At 36.7% G+C, this 22977-nt stretch overlaps 1 long non-coding RNA gene across 1 annotated transcript in view; it reads left to right on the top strand.

Moving 5' to 3' along the window:
• The window catches only part of LOC128246963 (uncharacterized), a 39772-nt gene that overhangs the window by 6125 nt on the left and 10670 nt on the right, over positions 1–22977 (top strand). Inside the window, exons 2-3 of the long non-coding RNA XR_008263410.1 lie at positions 1542–1631; positions 12543–12667. This is a non-coding gene — a long non-coding RNA (uncharacterized LOC128246963). The remainder of the gene's footprint in view (positions 1–1541; positions 1632–12542; positions 12668–22977) is intronic.

Raw genomic sequence — 22977 nt, 5'->3', positions numbered from 1 at the left:
AGGTCACTGTCACTAAAAATAGAAAAACGGTTTCCAGACGATAAATCATGAAAGGCTTGACAGATTTGAACAATTTTTGGTACACAGGTGTAACATCAGAAGATACAGTTTGGTACACAGGTGTAACATCAGAAGATATAGGTCAAGTTCGATATTGTGGCTGGTGGGGCCAAGGTCAAGGTCACTGTTACTAAAAATAGAAAAACGGTTTCTGGACGATAACTCATGAAAGGCTTGACAGATTTGAACAATTTTTGGTACATAGGTGTAACATCAGAAGATACAGTTTGGTACACAGGTGTAACATCAGAAGATATAAGTCAAGTTCGATATTGTGGCTGGTGGGGCCAAGGTCAAGGTCACTGTTACTAAAAATAGAAAAACTGTTTCTGGACGATAACTCATGAAAGGCTTGACAGATTTGAACAATTTTTGGTACACAGGTGTAACATCAGAAGATACAGGTCAAGTTCGATATTGGGGCTGGTGGGGCCAAGGTCAAGGTCACTGTTACTAAAAATAGAAAAACGGTTTCCGGACGATAAATCATGAAAGGCTTGACAGATTTGAACAATTTTTGGTACACAGGTGTAACATCAGAAGATACAGGTCAAGTTCGATATTGGGGCTGGTGGAGGCAAGGTCAAGGTCACTGTTACTAAAAATAGAAAAACGGTTTTTGGACGATAACTCATGAAAGGCTTGACAGATTTGAACAATTTTTGGTACATAGGTGTAACATCAGAAGATACAGTTTGGTACACAGGTGTAATATCAGAAGATATAGGTCAAGTTCGATATTGGGGCTGGTGGGGCCAAGGTCAAGGTCACTGTTACTAAAAATAGAAAAACGGTTTCTGGACGATAACTCATGAAAGGCTTGACAGATTTGAACAATTTTTGTAACACAGGTGTAACATCAGAAGATACAGGTCAAGTTCGATATTGTGGCTGGTGGGGCCAAAGTCAAGGTCACTGTTACTAAAAATAGAAAAACAGTTTCCGGACGATAAATCATGAAAGGTTTGACAGATTTGAACAATGTTTGGTACACAGGTGTAACATCAGAAGATACAGGTCAAGTTCGATATTGGGGCTGGTGGGGCAAAGGTAAGGTCACTGTTACTAAAAATAGAAAAACGGTTTTTGGATGATAACTCATGAAAGGCTAGACAGATTTGAACAATATTTGGTACACAGGTGTAACATCAGAAGATACAGGTCAAGTTCGATATTGGGGCTGGTGGGGCCAAGGTCAAGGTCACTGTTACTAAAAGTAGAAAAACGGTTTCTGGACGATAACTCATGAAAGGCTAGTTTTTCTTGTCAGCAGTGTAACTTTTAAATTACTCAACAGATTTAAATAAAACAATACATGCATGATAAAAGAAGATGCAGTGTGCAGTAACCTTGGAGTTATGGCCTTTTTTCAAAGGAATGGTTTGCCATTCCTGTGTCCAGGCGGCATTTGGGGGTATTCGTCACTCATGTGACAGCTCTAGTTTTGGACTGTTATAAACAACATGTTCTTCTAATTGCAGTTGCTGTTTGGGACATTTAAGTAAAGTCAACCGCCATCTACCTTGGACTGCAAGATTCATTTCTTCCGAAGGATTCTCATAGCTTTCCAGGTTTGTGTGCATTGATTGATTGATTGACTGATTGACTGATTGATTGGTTGGTTGATTGATTGATTGATTGATTGATTGATTGATTGATTGCTTATGTGTGTGTGATTTAGTGTGAGGTAATGTACTTAATGACTGTTGGGGTATGAATTTGTGTGAATGTTTGCAAGCAGCTTCACATATTCTCTGTTTTAGAAGGTGTAAATGACCACCATCAGACATTCTTCCATGAATGTGATGGAGTTTAAGGCCATTTCTCATTTTCCTTTGTTACTTTGATGATGTTTGATTAAATTAACTCTGCCGTGTTACTGAATAACACTCTGAATTTGGGCCTTAATCATCAAGCTGGAGCTTTGCATATTCTTTTACATACTTCTACCAAATGTCTTACCTTTTAAAATATTTACCCGCCTCAAGTTTACCCTGGTTGCGGTATTTTACAGCTTTCTGGTACTTTTTGTGACTGAGATATTTATGAGACTACTGTCAAGTAACGAAATGCTCTGGGTGTAATAGTTGTAACTTTTTAGCTCTACTGGCCAAAGGCCAGAAGAGCTTATGCGATGGTAATGTGTACTTAGTATGTTCGTCCGTGCCTCTGTAAACAATTCATGTTAACATGATACAGCCTTCAGCTTTGATTGTTTCTTGAAGAAACCTGTACAGTATCTACATATCCATTAGAGCTCGGTTCCTTTCGAAAACCAGCCAGATCTGCCCATGCATGCCTAGATTATGGCCCTTGATAGTATAAAAATCATGTAAACAATTGCTCGTTAACACGATACAACCTTCAGTTTTGATTGTATCTCGATGAAACTTGTACAGTATCTACATATCCATAAATGCCTATATTATTGGCCTTGATAGTATTAAAAAATCAGTGTGTCAGTAAACAATTGCTCATGCATGCCTAGATTATGGGCCTTGAAATTATTAGATTAATGGCCTTGATAGTATAAAAAAATGCTATTGTGTAATAAATGCTTGCCAACATGATACAGTCTTCAGTTTTGAGTATTTAGATACCTATAAGGGGTTGGTAATCTTTTCCAAAACAGTGATATTGTCCACACAATCCCAGCCAGTAGAGCATAGGCCCTTTTGGGCCTCTTGTTACTGAACACAGTCCAGGGAATTTGCCCTAATTTTGAGAAAATGGCTTATCAGTCTATGAAATCAGCTGCTGGCCATCCTGCTTGGGTATTTTTGGACTAGGGCACATGTACATTACAAGTTCTTTTTCTGAAGATGCTTTGTGCTCACTTTTTGTTTTCTAGCCAAGTATGAAAATCAATAATCAGTCAGAGATACAGTATGGTGATGCATTGTTGTTGATAGATCAATATAAATTTGTGAAATATTTGAGGGAAAGGTATTTGGTTAAATAATTTACAAGTGTAACTTTTGAGTTTTATTATCCCCCGCCTATGAAATAGGGAGGGGGATATTGAAATGTCGTTGTCTGTCCGTCCGTCCTTCCGTCTTTCCTTCCGTCTGTCCTTCCTTCCGTCCGTCACCTGCGTTTTCTCAGTAACTAGCCGGTATAATTTCATGAAACTTAAAATAAATATGAACCACTATACTGGAATGATGCCCGTCCAAAAAAAAATTTGATTGGGCAATTGTCCTTGGAGTTATTGCCCTTGATTTTTTGAAAAATGCACATTCACAGCCATTTCTCAGTCACTAGCTGAATTTCATGAAACTTAAAATAAATATGAATTACTATACTGGGATGATGCCTGTTCATTTTTTTTTTTGGATTGGTCAATTGTACTTGGAGTTGCTGCCCTTGATTTTTTGAAAAACTCTCATTTACAGCCATTTCTCAGTAACTAGTTGGTAGAAATTCTTGAAACTTGAAATAAATATGAACCAACATACTGCGATGATGCCTGTTTATTTATATTTTGGATTGTGCAATTTCTATATGAGTTATTTGCCCTTGATTTATTGAAAGATCCATGTTTGCAGCCTTTTCTAGGCAACTAGCTGGTAGAATTTCTTGAAACTTGAAATAAATAAGAACCAACATACTGTGATGATGCCTGTCTATTTTTCTTTTGGATTGGTCAATTTTCCTTAAGAGTTATTGCCCTTGATTTATTAAAAAATCTTTGTTTGCGATATTTTATAATTTGGCTCGGAAAGGGATAAACAAATGTGCTTATCTTATTCTTTCTGAGATTTTTTTTAACCTTCAAGCACAAACAAGCCATCAAGCACAAACAAGCCATCGTTGGCGGGGGATATCTTTTCACTGAAAAGCTTGTTTAATAATGTAGTGCCGAATATTGTTGAGATAGAATTGAATTTGTATTAATCAGTTGACTTGTGGCGTTTAGGGAACAAAATGAAAGTCAAAATATTCAATAAAGTTCTTTTATCACCCAATGTTGTGGAATAGTGAAGTAATGAAGATTTAACCTCACAACAGTCTTTCTCAAATGCTGTTCAGGCTTTTTTATGCTTAAGAATAACTAACCTGGCGATGTCAGACCAGTTATCGTCTTGGCATGAGATTGGATCACTATGGATCATTATGCACAAGTCAATTGTAACCACGGCTCCCACATCCGGGGGTATACTTGGGATAGCCGGCGAAATGGGCCATGTTTTTACCTTTCAGGTGGCCCCGCAGTGCCAGGTCTTCCCAGAAAATACAGTGTGGATGGGGCTTAACCTAATGTCCCTTGGATGCGGGGGCATTTGGTGGGGACTTTACCATCCAATTATCTCCGCAGGGCAGGGGGGATTTTAGCTGGGGTTAGTTGGACCGAAAGAAAAAGTCCCCGCTATTCTGGGACCGGGGGGGGGGGGCATGGTTACAATTGACTGATGCATTAGCTTGTGTATTCAGATTCAGGGTTTTGGTGCTATTTCGGGGCCTGGGGGGGGGGCATGGTTACAATTGACTGATGCATTAGCTTGTGTATTCAGATTCAGGGTTTTGGTGCTATTTCGGGGCCTGGGGGGGGGGGGGGGGGCATGGTTACAATTGACTGATGCATTAGCTTGTGTATTCAGATTCAGGGTTTTGGTGCTAATTCGGGGCGTGGGGGGGGGGGGGCATGGTTACAATTGACTGATGCATTAGCTTGTGTATTCAGATTCAGGGTTTTGGTGTGCTGTTGACAAATCAAATTAACTAATTACTTATTAAAAGAGAAGAATATATATTTATTCATATAAGTTATACTTTGCAATCTAAATCAAAGGTTTGAAAAAGGTAACCTGTATCAATAAATGCAAGTATTGACATAAATAACTGGGCAAATCTTTATGTATCATCCAAATATGAGTGTACCTTGCAGGGTTAATGTTATTTGTAAAAATTATACTAAGTAAGCTTTCAAGTAAGCTTTCAAGATTAGCTTTCCAATCGCATACACAATGCAGTTTGAAACCTGGATAATTAAAACAAATCTTGGTTGCAGACCATTACTATTAAATATTTGATAAGTCACAGACATTATAAGGTACAGTTTAAAGGGGCTGTACTCAGTTAATGATGATTGTAGAAAATTGACATAAACTTGGTATCGATGTGTACAATTAATGCATTGAAACATACTAACTGATGATCTTCATAGTTTACAAATGATTTATTAATAGCAGTTATTTCGTGTTTTTCCATTAAAAAAAGATTACTAGGTATGTCTACCTAGTAGAATTCATTCCTTTTGCGTGATTTGCCATTGATGTTATTACATGATATTAGCGAGTTAGGTATGCATCTGGAAAATTCCACCCAGTAAAAGTAAGTCTTCATAGCATAGTGGATACGACACTTCACTGCATTTTTTTTACATTTTGGTACTTTATTTACAATAACGATATCAAAGAGTAAAATATTTTATTAAAAAAGTGTCCTGAGATTCGTCACACGAAAAAAAAAAAATTTTTGGTGCCAATCTGGTGTACAGTCCCTTTTATACACAACAAGTGAAGCCAATGCTGTATTAATTTGAGACAAACAAAAAGAGACAGTACAAAGTTCAAAAAGTTTGACCAATGTGAGAATACCTTACATAATTTATAAATTTTCATGTGATTCAGACAATTTTAATGCTAAAAATCACCAAAAAATCATTCCCTTGAATTATTCCTGTCATAGTTTAAAGCTGCAATCTCACAGATTTACCAATTTTACAACTTTTTTCTTTTCTTGGAAAGAGCAAATTTTTGCATATATATACATCTTCAAACCAATGATATCAGTTTGCTGACAAACAATCAGCTCGTAGTTTGTCATATTTCCGTTCGAAAATTAATGTTTTATGGCTTAAACCGTTACTAACAGTTTAAGAATAATACTTAAAACATCAATTTTTTGCCTTAAATACAAAAATCTGCCATCTAAATTTTGGTCAGCAGTCTTATATAACTGGTTTCCATGGATTTTCGCAAAAATTGGCTCTTTCCAAGACAAAAAATAAAAAAGTTGTCAAATGTTCAATCTGTGAGAGTGCAGCTTTAAACTCATAATCAAATTTCAATGCACTACATTTGACATAATTTTAAACAGATGAAAAAATGTTCTTTTTAAAAAGCACAATATATTCTTTATGTGACCTTACATTATAATGAATTTATTCAGATCATAATTAGGTGACTTTTCTTGCACTTAAATGTGAACAAGAAAGCTTGGGATTGAACACTAAATAAAACAAATTTCAAAGAATGAAATTAAATGAATCACAAAATATCATTAAAATTATACACACAAATGTTCTTCGATATACAAAAAATGAAACTTTTTAGACTTTCAAAAATTTAACATTTACTAAACGGTCATATATTTGATATCCTACTAGATGTAACTTGGCTTCATTCATTTTTTAGCTCACCTGTCACGTAGTGACAAGGTGAGCTTTTGTGATCACTCTTCGTCCGTCGTCCGTCCGTCCGTCCGTCCGTCCGTTCACAATTGCTTGTGAACACAATAGAGGTCACAATTTTGACCTAATCTTTATGAAACTTGGTCAGATTGATCATCTCTATAAAATCTAGGTCAAGTTCGATATTGGGTCATCTGGGGTCAAAAACTAGGTCACTAGGTCAATTAGTAGAAAAACCTTGTGAACACAATAGAGGTCACAATTTTAGCCTAATCTCAATGCAACTTGGTCAGAATGGTCATCTCTATAAAATCTAGGTCAAGTTCGATATTGGGTCATCCGCGGTCAATAATTAAGTCACTAGGTCAATTAGTAGAAAAACCTTGTGAACACAATAGAGGTCACAATTTTAGCCTAATCTCAATGCAACTTGGTCAGAATGATCATCTCTATAAAATGTAGGTCAAGTTCGATATTGGGTCATCCGCGGTCAACAACTAGGTCACTAGGTCAATTAGTACAAAAACCTTGTGAACACAATAGAGGTTACAATTTTAGGATAATCTTAATGCAACTTGGTCAGAATGATCATCTTAACATAAGCTAGGTCAAGTTCCATATTGGGTCAACCCAGGTCAAAAACTAGGTCACTAGGTCAATTAGTAGAAAAACCTTGTGAACACAATAGAGGTCACAATTTTAGCCTAATCTCAATGCAACTTGGTCAGAATGATCATCTCTATAAAATGTAGGTCAAGTTCGATATTGGGTCATCCGCGGTCAACAACTAGGTCACTAGGTCAATTAGTACAAAATCCTTGTGAACACAATAGAGGTCACAATTTTAGCCTAATCTCAATGCAAGTTGGTCAGAATAATCATCTCTATAAAATCTAGGTCAAGTTCGATATTGGGTCATCCGCAGTCAATAACTAGGTCACTAGGTCAATTATTAGAAAAACCTTGTGAACACAACAGAGGTCACAATTTTGACCTAATCTTTATGAAACTTGGTCAGACTGATCATCTCTATGAAATCTAGGTCAAGTTCGATATTGGGTCATCTGGGGTAAAAAACTAGGTCAGTAGGTCAATTAGTAGAAATACCTTGTGAACACATTAGAGGTCACAATTTTAGCCTAATCTCAATGCAACTTGGTCAGAATGATCATCTCTATAAAATTTAGGTCAAGTTCGATATTGGGTCATCCGCGGTCAATAACTAGGTCACTAGGTCAAATAGTAGAAAAACCTTGTGAACACAATAGAGGTCACAATTTTAGCCTAATCTCAATGCAACTTGGTCAGAATGATCATCGCTATAAAATGTAGGTCAAGTTTGATATTGGGTCATTCACTGTCAATAACTAGGTCACTAGGTCAATTAGTACAAAAACCTTGTGAACACAATAGAGGTCACAATTTTAGCCTAATCTCAATGCAACTTGGTCAGAATGATCATCTCTATAAAATCTAGGTCAAGTTCGATATTGGGTCATCTGCGGTCAATAACTAGGTCACTAGGTCAATTAGTACAAAAACCTTGTGAACACAATAGAGGTCACAATTTTAGCCTAATCTTAATGCAACTTGGTCAGAATGATCATCTCTATAAAATCTAGGTCAAGTTCGATATTGGGTCATACGCAGTCAATAACTAGGTCACTAGGTCAATTATGCGAAACTCTGGTTGCCATGGTAACCGATAAGAAAAACTTAAAAAAAATTCTCCTCCAAAACCACAAGGCCTAGAGCTTTGATATTTGATATGTAGCATCACCTAATGGACCTCTACCAAGATTGTTCAAATTATGCCCCTGGGGTCAAAAATGACCCCGCCCCGGGTCACGTGGTTTACATAGACTTAGATATGGAAAACTTAACAAATCTTCTCCAAAACTAGAAGTCCTAGGGCTTTGATATTTGGCATGTATAATTACTTTATGGACATCTACCAAGATTGTTCTAATTATGCCTCTGGAGTGATAAGAGGCCCTGCCCGGGGGTCGCAAGTTTTACATAGGCTTATTTAGTGAAAACTTAAAATCTTGTCTAAAACCACAAGGCCTAGGCATTTGATATATGGTATGTAGCTTTACCTTGTGGTTCTCTACCGAGATTATTCAAATTATGCCCCTGAAGTGATAAGAGGCCCCACCTAGGGGGTCACAAGTTTTACATAGGCTTATATAAGGAAAGTGTTTAAAAATCTTCTTGTCTGAAAATGCAAGGCCTACGCATTCAATATTTGGTATGTATCATAACCAAGTGGTCCTCTACCAAGATTGTTCAATTTATGCCCCTGGGGAGAAGAGGCCCTATCCTGGGGGGAGTCACAAGTTTTGCATAGGCTTATATAGAACAAAAAACTTCTTGTCTAAACCAACAAGACATTGGCATTTTATATGTGGCATAACCTAGTGGCCCGCTACCAAGATTGCTCAATTTGTGCACCTGTGGTGAAAAGAGGCCTCACCCTGGGTGTCACAAGTTTTACATAGGCTTATATAGGAAAAAACTTTAAAATTTTCTTGTCTGAAGCCACAAGGACTAGGTCTTAAATATTTGGTTTGAAGCATTGCCTACTGATAGGGTCATGTGGGGTAAAAAAACTAGGTCAGTGGGACAAATAAAAGAGTGGCCTCTAGGGGCCATACTTTTCATTGGATCTTTATGATAATAGGTCAGAATGTTCACTTTATTTAGCAAAGCTACAGGTGAGCGATACAGGGCCATCATGGCCCTCTTGTCTAAACTTTCTCTCAGTGATAAGGAATAAATTTTATTCGCTGCAGTTGTTTTCTAAGTTTATGAAAATAAGAACAATTCAAACAATTAATTAACTACTGTTGATCAGTGCAGGTTGTGGGAGGTCATGGTTGCATGATTTCAATGAACCACCAATAACCCCTGCCAAAATTGGATACTGATTGGTCTGTCAGGTGCTTTTGGTAGGCATGATTAGCATTTCAATCTTAATTTTAACCATCATTTATGAATGTTTACAAAATCTTTGAATATTGAAATAACAAGCGAAATGTTAGTTTGAATGATGAAAGCCATGAAATATGTTAAGTATTCAAAAAGAGACCATTTTTTCAGCTTGTGTAAATAATGAGAAAATTGTTAAGTAAAATTATTTATTGTTTATCAGGAAAATGTTGAAATCTTATGTTTAGGCCAATAGTGATCATACTTGATTGCTATGTTATTGCAATATGTTTTATTCATTGCAATATTTATGTAAAACATTATTATGTTGACTTAAGTTTGTAGATAAGAACTAATGGTATAGGTGATGTGAGAATGATCTCGTAAGTCTTTAAAACCCCTTTTGGTATTGTTGGAGTTTTTTGCTCCAGTCTTGTTCAGTTTCTAAGCTTTTGAAGATTTTCAAAGTAACTGCAAAACAAGTCCAGCTGTCTAGAAAGACTATGTCAAACCCTGACCAGATGTAATTTCTTGTCTTAGCACTGGTTTTATCATAACATAGGATATTAATGCTATTGGTTTTAAAGAACATGTAAAGAAAATGTAAGTGTTTTTGTATGTGGAAATCATAAGTAGCACTAAATTGAACATACTTTATAGTTCTCATTGATATTACACAAAGCCCCACAAGTACATGTTGATCTAAGATTTAAGGCTTGGATGGAGTCAGGGCAAGAAAATTGCATGTTAATTAATACATTGTACTTTCCAACGCAAGAACTGTTTGTTTATTCAAGTAAATAAAGCAATCCCCACACCAAGGAACTGCAGTATGGCTTAACCAGCTTAATTGACAATATGAGTTTTCAGAATTATTCAAACTCTGATTTAGCAACCTTAATATAGATATATGAACTACTTTTGTGAAATGAAAGCTTTTTTAGATTCACAAGGACGGGTGAAAAGTATTTGCCTAATGTAGTGCAACACCTGATACATGTTGCCTAGGAATCCAACAAATTCTAGGCACTCCAAATGTTACAGTACTATTCAATTCGGAGTGCCTGAAAAGAAAGCTTCTTGATTCTACATTCAACATCTTCTTTCTGTATGACATAGTGAACCAGGAGAATCATGAACCTACAACCTTTTGCAACTATTGATATAGGGAGCTATCAGGACAGTGACAGAGGACAATACAAGAATGGCCAACTGCTGCATTTATTGAGTTATCTGATGCATACAAATTAAGACGGAGAAAATAATTCTTCATTTTTCCCAACTACTTCTTTAGCATCTTGTATGTAGTCTGACATGTAGTTGTCTTTTACAATGATTGTTCAAAGTTACAATGGCCCTGTGGGTTAAAGTTGCTCTGTCCATGGGGTAATAGGTTTTGTATATAATAGGGTTATAAGTACTGCATTTTGATCCAGGAGATTGTATTCAACTCAAGTAGATTTTTGCAGATTCAGATTTCACAAGGCACAAGCCGAGTAAAATCAAAATCTACAAAAAACTACCAAAATCAAATATGACATTCCGCCATATCCGGATCAAAACGCAGTACTAATAACCCTTTTATTATATACATTACTGATAAGATCACTTAGAAGCCACATCTTTGCATAATAAATTTCGTTTTAAGAATGCACTCATTGGTTTAATGACGTCAATTTAATATTGCGCAACAATATGACGTGACGTCACAAGAGTGGTATATGGCCGTATTGCACTGGAGTGGAATATGGGTTAAAGTATTTTGTGATATGTATTGCATGTGGATTGATGATGGGTATATAATTATGTTTGGTATTTTATTCTCGCTAGCAGTGTGATGAACTGCTGACACCATGTTATGAAATTTGATCGTCAATGTATTTAAAAGACATTTCAATATTTCATACTTTAAAACGATATTCATCTCCTCTTAGTCTACTCAACTTGCTTTGCTATGTATAAAAGTCTGCAGCAGTAATAAGAATAAAGCATTAGACAGAAGGCAGTGCCTAATATTTATCAACAGCACGAGTTGTCATGGTAACATTTTATATGAATTGAATACCAAGCACAAATTAAAAGGGAGAAAATAATTCTTCACTTTTCAAATAAAAACTTCTTCCTAAAAGCATTGTGTATGCAGTCTGACATATGTGTACAATGTAGATCTATGTCTTTTACAAAGATTGTTTAAAGTATGGCCCTGTGGTTTTCTATATAGTATATAATTACATCATTAAAAATCTCCTCTGAAACTGCAAATAACAGACCTTTGATATAAAATGATTTGATTAAATTAAAGAAGTATGTGTACTTGGGTTAACATATGCCAACCACGTAAATTAATTTGTACACGTCTGATTTAACGACTTTGAGAAATTCAAAAGAACTATGACTTTATCTGATTTAACACTTTAGCCCCCCCACCCCCCTCACTCTACACACACTTAACGAGATTTTTCAAATTTCCTTTGCAGCTTGCAAGCAGTTTCAGTCTAAAGTTTAAGCTAGCCCATTAAGCAGTGATGTGAGCTGATTTTTTCAATGCTTAGAACATGGTTGTCCACATTCCCCTACATGAAGCCCTAGTCCATCAGTGCTTTCAGCACTTTGATTTACTGTGTGTTCCAAGATCTTAGATGTTCCTTGTCCTGACAATGTCAGATTTTAAATTAATTGGCAGAAGTCACGTACCGTAGTATGTTTATGAGGAGGTGTGGGACACAAGACCTGTGATCCTTAACCTTCAAGGTCACGATCACAATTCCTTCTGAACTTAATATGTTGTGCTTTAGCAGACTGACTGATGATAGCATGTGTCATTAAGTCTATATTTCTGTCATACAAGGTCAGATTTAAACTGACCCTCAGGGTTAATCTTTATCAAAATGACAAGTTTAGAGAGCAAAATCTCTGCACTGAACAGACATTTCTTAAGTAAATTTCTCATTTGCTGTGATTTTGACGTCATAGCTCCATGACAGATCATAAGATATATATTACATTAAATATGCATTATTGACAGAACTGCTGTATTGGACATCTCACAAGTAATTCACTCTAAATTGCCTGTGTACAGAGGCCTCAAATCTGGTATAGCTTATATAAGTGCATAGCTATTCTCTGTCATTTTCAGATTCTCCATGTTTTGTGTGGGCAGAGTGGTACCAGTCACCTTAGCTACCTCACAGACAAAAGACTGATGCAGACTGTCCCTGCAGTTTACAGCAAAGCTTTCAATTGTAGCCCTTTGAACTTCAGGTAAGTAATAAAACCTGGGTTTCAAGCCATATATGTACTCCCTATAAGTCCCAACTTGTTTTGAGTGGAATTCACAATTTCTGCATAAAAATGTAAGTTAAGATCCCAGGGGCCGTATTCAATGAGCATCTAAGTGAATACTTTCAGAATCAGATTTCTAATATTGTTATTTTTAACATTGATGATTTTTAAATACCCACTACGTTATCAGATTTAGTCATATGCATATATTGATTAAACCATTTTCCTTGCTAATTTTCAATTCAAGTGTAACGATATGCTGTAGGCTATTTGCTTTCATTGTATAACGTTCTAATAGTAGCAATAACAACGTAACGTCGTTTTTTACACTTCCCTATTCTGCACAATGCTAATACCACTCCTCACTCCAATGGATATTACTCCTTCAAACATTTATACTTACTGCCGAAAATGGTACCAAAATAATCATGAATAAATTATCTATCAACTGTAGTACGGGTTTTATCTAATTATGTGAAACAAAATAAAACAAGCAAAAAGTTTCTCAAGCATTTTTTATACGCCTGAAGGGTCGTATTATGTTATGGCCTCCATCGTCTGTCCGTCCGTCTGTCCGTCCGTTAGCAATTCCGTGTCCGGGCCATAACTTGGTAACTAATAAAGCGATTTTCAAATAACTTTATACAAATCATCACTACATTAAAAGGATGTGTCGCGCACAATTTCCAGGTCCATACCTCAAAGACTAGAATCACCATGGGGGTGCGTTAGCAATTCCGTGTCCGGGCCACAACTTTGTCACTAATAAAGTCATTTTCAAATAACTTTATACAAAGCATCATTACATTAAAAGGATGTGTCGCGCGCAATTTCCAGGTCCATACCTCAGACTATAATCACCATGGGGGAGCGTTACAACTTTGTCACTAATAAAGTCATTTTCAAATAACTTTATACAAAGCATCATTACATTAAAAGGATGTGTCGCGCGCAATTTCCAGGTCCATACCTCAAAGACTAGAATCACCATGGGGGGGACGTTAGCAATTCTGTTTCCGGGCCATAACTTGGTAACTAATAAAGCGATTTTCAAATAACTTTATACAAATCATCACTACATTAAAAGGATGTGTCGCGCGCAATTTCCAGGTCCATACCTCAAAGACTAGAATCACCATGGGGGTGCGTTAGCAAATCCGTGTCCGTGCCACAACTTGGTCACTAATAGTCATTTTCAAATAACTTTATACAAAGCATCATTACATTAAAAGGATATGTCGCGCGCAATTTCCAGGTCCATACCTCAAAGACTAGAATCACCATGGGGGGCGTTAGCGAATCCGTGTCCGTGCCACAACTTGGTCACTTATAAAGTCATTTTCAAATAACTTTATACAAAGCATCATTACATTAAAAGGATGCGTCGCGCGCAATTTCCAGGTCCATACCTCAAAGACTAGAATCACAATGGGGGGGCGTTAGCAATTCTGTGTCCGGGCCACATCTTTGTTACTAATAAAGCGATTTTCAAATAACTATACAAATCATCACTACATTAAAAGGATGTGTCACATGGAATTTCCAGGTCCATACCTCAAAGTCTAGAATCACCATGGGGGGGACGTTAGCAATTCCATGTCCAGGCCATAACTCAAAGACTAGAATCACCATGGGGGGGCGTTAGCAATTCTGTGTCCGGGCCACATCTTTGTAACTCGTCCGTTAGCAATTCCGTGTCCGGGCCATAACTTGGTAACTAATAAAGCGATTTTCAAATAACTTTATACAAATCATCACTACATTAAAAGGATGTGTTGCGCGCAATTTCCAGGTCCATACCTCAAAGACTAGAATCACCATGGGGGGCTTTAGCAATTCTGTGTCCGGGGCACATCTTTGTTACTCATCCGTTAGCAATTCCGTGTCCGGGCCATAACTTGGTAACTAATAAAGCGATTTTCAAATAACTTTATACAAATCATCACTACATTAAAAGGACCTCAAGCCGAATCTTCTTCGGGCGTATACTGCTCCATTTCGCGATGCTCTTGTTGTAATATGTCGTTTTTCTGTCGGTCTTGGGACGTTTTGACTGTCATTTTATACTTCCGATTTCGGATATTTTAAGAATTGTTTTGATTGTCAATGACTTTTCAAGGATACATTGACATCTCCTGCATCGGTGAGTATAACTTTAATGAATTATTATGTATATTTTCTGCTTTTATTTTGACAAAAACTGAAACAGGGGATAAAACATGCTGAATTACAGGTCCAAATCGAAAGAGAACAACAATGCATCATCAAATTTCTGAAAATTCATTCATTTATCTACACAATGATACTATCCATTTGATTTAGTAATCTGTCGAGTGGCCAAAAACTAGAACAATTTGATGACTCATAAGGCATGCAACCTTAAAAGCCGAGAGTATCCGAACTAACCAGGAAGTAATTTTTGTTGTGTTGCCTAAAAAGACGACATATAGGGGTTACTTTTGTCGGCGGCGGCGGCGGTGTCGGCGTCGGCGGCGTCCGCGTCCCATTTTCGCTTGTCCGCGGTATATCTCCTAAACTATTAGTGGTATCAACTTGAAACTTCATATGTAGATAGATCTAATTGAGGGCAAGTGCAGTGCACAAGAACTGTTACTCTTGCTTTCTTAGTTTTAAAGTTATTGCCCTTTGTTATTTTTCATGCTTAAAGTTTTGTCCGGGGCATATCTTGTAGAATATAAGAGGTATCAACTTGAAACTTCATATGTAGATAGAGCTCATGGAGGGCAAGTGCAGTGCACAATAACAGTAACTCTTGCTTTCTTAGTTTTAAAATTATTGCCCTTTGTTAATTTTCATGCTTAAAGTTTTGTCCGGGGCATATCTTGAAGAATATAAGAGGTATCAACTTGAAACTTCATAGCTAGATAGATCTCATTGAGGGCAAGTGTAGTGCACAATAACAGTAACTCTTGCTTTCTTAGTTTCAAAGTTATTGCCCTTTGTTAATTTTCATGCTTAAAGTTTTGTCCGGGGCATATCTTGAAGAATATAAGAGGTATCAACTTGAAACTTTATAGCTAGATATATCTCATTGAGGGCAAGTGCAGTGCACAATAACAGTAACTCTTGCTTTCTTAGTTTTAAAGTTATTGCCCTTTGTTAATTTTCATGCTTAAAGTTTTGTCAGGAGCATAATCTTGAAGAATATAAGAGGTATCAACTTGAAACTTCATAGCTAGATAGATCTCATTGAGGGCAAGTGCAGTGCACAAGAACCGTTACTCTTGCTGCCATATTTTTAGAGTTATTGCCCTTTGTTAATTTTCTTGCTTAGGTTTTGTCCGTGGCATATCTCTTAAACTATAAGAGGTTTTAACCTGAAACTTATTCCGTAGGTATATCTGATTGAGGGTTCAAATGCCACCTACACTTGAAAGTTAAATGGCAACATCATTGTCTATAAATGAATAAAATGCCAATCTAACAGCTATAATGTCGACAGTGAATAATTCGTCAGGCGACACATCCGACTCGCGGAGTTCTAGTTTACTTTTAAAATGCCAACCTCTGTAAATAGTAATTTATTTTGAGTAAACATTGAGGAAGGTTTATGCATATCATTGTTTTATTATATTTAGAATGCTATTTATTAGGAGTTGCCAATTCTTTTGCATGAACATTGGTCAAATGTTTTATAATTTGAATAAATAGTGTTTTATTGGTTAATAAGAAAAATGAAGGCTGGCTTATATATAGGCATTTCACAATTGAAACTAAGAAAGTAGGCATTTTTTTAATCTTCTAAACAGTTAATTGGATGCCTACCAATTTTAATTGTTTATAGATCATACATTATCACCAAGTAACTAATACTTAAATAATAATTGGAAAGTTTCAAATTTCAACATATCAATGTTTTAATGTGTAAATTTCAGGAAACATTTTTATGTTCTGTATAGTTACTTGGATTATAAAATCACTCTCTGTAAAAATTATTCAACTTTTCAAACATTATTAGTCTGTAGATTTATTGGAATTCCTGTTATGATAGGATTTCAATTGCTGTCATAAATTTTCAACTCAATGTTTTGATTATTCATTTGAAAATATTTTAAACTTCACATTCCATAAATGGCTGTTCTTCCTTTTTGACTAAATATTGTGAGTATTTTTACACATTAGTAAGTCCGCCAATTCATGGGTGGTCAGTTTTGTCATTTATTAGTCTTTTTTCCCTTTTTAGCTCACCTGTCACATAGTGACAAGGTGAGCTATTGTGATCACAATTTGTCCGGCGTCCGTCGTCCGTCCGTAAACTTTTACTTTAAACGACACCTCCTCATAAACCGCTTAGCCAATTTCATCCAAACTTCACAGGAATGTTCCTTGGGTGGTCCCCTTTGAAAATTGTTCAAAGAATTGAATTCCATGCAGAACTCTGGTTGCCATGGCAATGGAAAGGAAAAACTTTAAAAATCTTCTTCTCCCAAACCACAAAGCTTAGGCCGTTGATATATGGTAGGTAGGATCACCAAATGGTCCTCTACCAAGATTGTTCAAATTATGGCCCTTGGGTCAAAATTGGCCCCGCCCCGGGGGGTCATGGGTTTTCTCTATATGTTTATAGTGAAAACTTAAAAAATCTTCTCCTCTGAACCTACTTGGCCTAGAGCTTAGATATTTGTCATGATTCATCGTCTAGTGGACCTCTACAAATTTTGTTCAAATTATGGCCCTGTGGTCAAAATTGGCCCTGCCCCGGGGGGTCATGGATATGCTCTATATGTTTATAGTTAAAACTTCAAAAATCTTCTCCTCTGAACTTACTTGGACTAGAGCTTAGATATTTGGCATGATTCATCGTCTAGTGGACCTTTACAAAGATTGTTCAAATTATGGCCTTGGGGTCAAAATTGGCCCCGCCCCGGGGGGTCATGGGTTTTCTCTATATGTTTGTAGTGAAAACTTCAAAAATCTTCTCCTTTGAACTTACTTGGACTAGAGCTTAGATATTTGGCATGATTCATCGTCTAGTGGACCTCTACAAAGATTGTTCAAATTATGGCCTTGGGGTCAAAATTGGCCCCGCCCCGGGGGGTCATGGGTATACTTGATATGTTTATAGTTAAAACTTCAAAAATCTTCTCCTCTTAACTTACTTGGACTAGAGCTTAGATATTTGGCATGATTCATCGTCTAGTGGACCTCTACAAAGATTGTTCAAATTATGGCCTTGGGGTCAAAATTGACCCTGCCCCGGGGGGTTAGGGTATTCTCTATATGTTTATAGTGAAAACTTCAAAAATCTTCTCCTTTGAACTTACTTGGACTAGAGCTTAGATATTTGGCATGATTCATCGTCAAGTGGACCTCTACAAAGATTGTTCAAATTATGGCCTTGGGGTCAAAATTGGCCCCGCCCCGGGGGGTCAGGGGTATAATTGATATGTTTATAGTTAAAACTTCAAAAATCTTCTCCTCTTAACTTACTTGGACTAGAGCTGAGATATTTGGCATGATTCATCTTCTAGTGGACCTCTACAAAGATTGTTCAAATTATGGCCCTGGGGTCAAAATTGGCCCCGCCCCTGGGTGGTCATGGGTTTTCTCTATATGTTTATATTAAAAAAAATCAAAAATCTCCTCTGAACTTATGTTGCTTAGAGCTTAGATATTTGGCTTGATTCATCGTCTAGTAGACCTCTACAAAGATTGTTCAAATTATGGCCTTGTGGTCAAAATTGGCCCCGCCCAGGGGGGTTAGGATATTCTCTATATGTTTATAGTTAAAACTTCAAAAATCTTCTCCTCTGAACTTACTTGGACTAGAGCTTAGATATTTGGCATGATTCATCGTCTAGTGGACCTCTACAAAGATTGTTCAAATTATGGCCTTGGGGTCAAAATTGGCCCCACCCCCTTCGGGGGTCATGGGTTTTCTCTATATGTTTATAGTGAAAACTTCAAAAATCATCTCCTCTGAACTTACGTGGCTTAGAGCTTAGATATTTGGCATAATTCATCGTCTAGTGGACCTCTACAAAGTTTGTTCAAATTATGGCCCTGTGGTCAAAATTGGCCACACCCCGGGGCTGATGGGTTTTCTCTATATGCGTTATAGTGAAAACTTAAAAAATCTTCTCCGAACTCACAAAGACAATTAACGTCTTAATTATACCCCCCAAAACAAAGTTTGGGGGGGGTATACTGGAATCAGGTTGTCCGTCTGTCCGTTTGTCCGTCCGTTTTTTTTTTGTCCGGGATTCATCTTTGTCGTTATTGAACAAATCTTTTTCAAACTTTCAAATATTAATGACCATGGTGTAAACCTGTGCCTCCGTGGATTTGGTCAGAGTCGCATGATCCTGAGTGGAGTTGTGGCCCCTTAATGAGTTAAATTGGGCAAAATTAGCTTTGTCCAGGATTCTTCTTTGAAGCTATTGAGCAAATCTTTTTCAAACTTTCAAATATTAATGGCCATGATGTAAACCTTTGCCTCCATGAATTTGGTGGGAGTCACATGATCCTGAGTGGAGTTGTGGCCACTTAATGAGTTAAATTGGGTAAAATTAGTTTTGTTCGTCCTACTCCTTCGTCATTTTTGAATGAATCTTTTTCAAACTTTTAGCCATGGTGAGAACATTTGCCCCTGTGATTGTGGTTGGAATCACATGATCATGTCTCCAATTATGGCCCCTGAATAAGTTAAAATAGGCAAAAATTATACAGCTTTGTCTAGCCTAATCCTTGGTCATTTTTTCTCATTTTTTCTATAAATCTTTTTCAAACTTTCAGATGTCAATGACCATGATATGAAATGTTGAATATGTGATTTGGTGCACCTGTATTAATCAGAATGTTTGCATGGCCTTAAAAAGACCTTTAATTGATTTTGTCCTTAAAAAGACCATCAAAAGTCCTGAAGTTAGGTGCATACAGGCCTTAAATTTGTTACAATATTCGCTTTGGTGGCCTACTCCTTTGTCATTTTTCAATATATTTTTCTCAAACTTTCAGCTATCCATGACCATGATGTGAACCTTTGTATATGTGATTTTGTGCACCTGTATTATTTCCTTATTCACCCGTCCACCTTCAATTTGGAATATCCTGTCAGGAGTCATGACCCCTTTATGGTGAAAATGAGAGAAACAGGTTTGTTATCTCCCCTGAGGTGGGTGGGAGTGGGGTAATATTCGCTTTGGTGGCCTACTCCTTTGTCATTTTTCATCATGACCCCTTTATGGTGAAAATGAGAGAAACAGGTTTGTTATCTCCCCTGAGGTGGGTGCACAGGCTCCTGGAGGGGATAAGTGTGGACACAGTACCAACATACTATAGTGACCATTTTGTGATCTCTGCTGCAGTGCCATGGCAGTCCCTGATTCAGTAATAGGTATTCTAAATAAACTAAATAAATGTATTGCCTTGTGCTTTCTAATGATACCATAACTAAGGCCAGGGCAAACAACCTAGACAGGGAAGGGTTGGGGGGTATTCGTTAGCCTTTGGCTTACAGTTCTAGTTTAAACTGGATAACATATTTAGTACACATACCAATTTTCAATATGGGCCACATACAACAATTAATAACAAATATATATATATAGATACACACGTAAAATCAAGTAGTGACAAGAGCTTAGATATTTGGCATGATATATCATCTAGTTGACTTGTTCCAATATTGTTCAATCTTTGGCCCTGGGGTCAAAAAATGGCCCCACCCGGGCGGTCATGGGTTTCCTTATATATGTATATGATGAAAACTTATAAAATCTTCTTCTCCGAAACCAAAAGGCGAAGGCCTTAGATATTTGGTATGAAGCATTGTTTATCGGACCACTATTAAGATTGTTCAAACTTTAGCCCTAGGGTCAAAATTGGCCACGCCCCGTGTTCATAGGCTGAAGTTTTCAATATTTTTATATAGTCTTATATATTAATAAAACTTTAAAAATCCTCTTCTCCAAAATATAAGACCTAGAGCTTTCATATTTGGTATATAGTGTTACCTAGAGGACCGACACCAAAGGTATTCAAATTATTGTCCCGGGGTCAAATTGGCCTTGCTCAGGGGTCATTTGTTTTTACATTGTCTTGTCACTTAAACATCTTTTCCTCTGAAAGTAAAGGTCAGAATGACTCCATACTTGATATGTAGCATCCTTACATGGTCCTCTCTCAACTTTGTTCAAATGGTTTTGTTTGGCCCCTTTTAGGGGTCACCAGAGCAAAAAATAGAAAACCTTTAAACAACTTGATCTTATTAACTGCTTGATGGATCTTCAAGTCTGAAGCATCCTAGCATGGGCCTCTGTCAGGTCTTTTCAAATAATTTTGTTTGGCCCCTTTTAAGGGCCACCAGAGCTAAAATTAGTAAAAAAAACTTAACATTTTCTTCGCATGAACCCCTTGATAGATCTTCAGCAAATTTGGTTTGAAGTGTCCTTGCATGAACCTCTCTTAAATTTGTTCACATAATTTTGTTTGGCCCAGTTGCCATGGCAACCTAAAGGAAAATGTCAACAATTGGTTATAATCATCTTCTTCTCCTAAACCGCTTTGACAATTTTGATGAAACTTCATAGGAATGATCCTTGGTTGGTGCTTTTTCAAAATTGTTCAAAGAAATTAATTCCATGTAGAACTCTGGTTGACATGGCAACCTAAAGGAAAAGTGTCAACAATTGGTTACAATCATCTTCTTCTCCTAAACCGCTTGGACAATTTTGATGAAACTTCATAGGAATGATCCTTGGTTGGTGCTTTTTCAAAATTGTTCAAAAAAAAATAATTCCATGCAGAACTCCGGTTGCCATGGCAACCTGAAGGAAAATATAGGCTGTCGTGTCCGCGCTGTGACTTACTGTTATATGGACAGATTTTAAAATGACTTGCCATATGTTTTCGACATACCAAGACAACGTGTTGTGTGCAAGACCCATGTCCCTACCTCTAAGGTGAAAGATACACTAAGTGTTTATTCACAATGGAATGCTGAATATGAGGACATAAAGAGTGTTGGCTGTCATTTAGTATGATTGGTTTTTTTTCTATGCTCAGAGGCAATTTAATATAACTTGCAATATGTATTTGACACATAAAGGCAAGATCAACTTTTTATGTACTTGTTCATAGATCAATGTCACATTGGGGGGCATTTGTCACATACTTTGACAGCTCTTGTTCAATATTCTTTGAGAAACAAGCTATAGTAATAACAAAGGTTAAACTCTTTTACTCAGGTGAGCGATTTATGGCCATCTTGGCCCTCTTGTTTCATTATTTATATAATTATCGATGTTTATATTACACAAAAATGCATTTGTTGCGAAAAAATAAGCAACAGATATGTTAATAAATGACCGTAAATAAGCATGGCACATTTTGGAACAATCATACGGGAATCGATAGAGGGACATTTTGGAACAATCATACGGTAAACGATAAAGAGACAATTTGGAACAATCATGCGGGAATAGATAAAGGGGCAATTTGGCACAATCATGCGGGAAAGGGTTAATAAGACTTTCATTATGTACTTTAACAGAAAATTAAATGAAAGATAAACAAATGCTCTTTCATGCTTTTACAAATGTCTTTTTCATTTCACTTTAATGATTTTATATAAGAATGCAGAACTATAATGAATGAAAATAAATAGCATACATAAAAATAATGAACAAAATACTTCGTACTGTATAATATTGTTGTTTACGTCATAAATATTCAAAATTCTTGATTTTAGATGTCAATTGTGATAAACAATGCAAAAATAGTTAGAATATGCCCATAAATAAGAAATCAACGCTTGTTAAAAATAAGCGTCCAAGGTTTGGTAAAAGATCTCTTATTGGTAAACAATAGAATTGTGTAGGTGAAAGTACCGCTATCAAAACTTCGCTAATTGACATCAGTGCTAATTGGAAAGAAGGGCCCTTTGTTGACAGTTTGCAACTCTCAACTAATTTATAAGGGTCAATTGTTTACACAGCGGGGATTAGAGGGAACCGTAAGTGTCATCTTGGCAACTAACCAGATCTGTTGCTTTGTCTGTAAATCGTGATTTTATAGATTTTCTTTCGAGTACTCGGACATTCGATCGAGTAAAGCCCTGACTCGGTGAAGACAGAGAATTTGCTGTATATAAAGACCAGTCGACCCCTTCAGGGTTGAGCATGCTTTTCCCTAAAGGGACCTTGTTGGCATCGCACATTGCATTTTACATTTTCTCAAAATTCAAATTAGAAAAAAGGCAGTTTTTCCCTTAGTGAAAATGCTTATTGAATATGGCTCCAGACCCTTATCTTGTTGCCTTTATAATA

The sequence above is a fragment of the Mya arenaria genome, chromosome 9 (assembly GCF_026914265.1).
Source record: "Mya arenaria isolate MELC-2E11 chromosome 9, ASM2691426v1".
Lineage (NCBI taxonomy): Eukaryota > Metazoa > Mollusca > Bivalvia > Myida > Myidae > Mya > Mya arenaria.
Note: the sequence above shows the minus strand (reverse complement) of the source record. Positions and strands in the feature narration are given on the sequence as shown.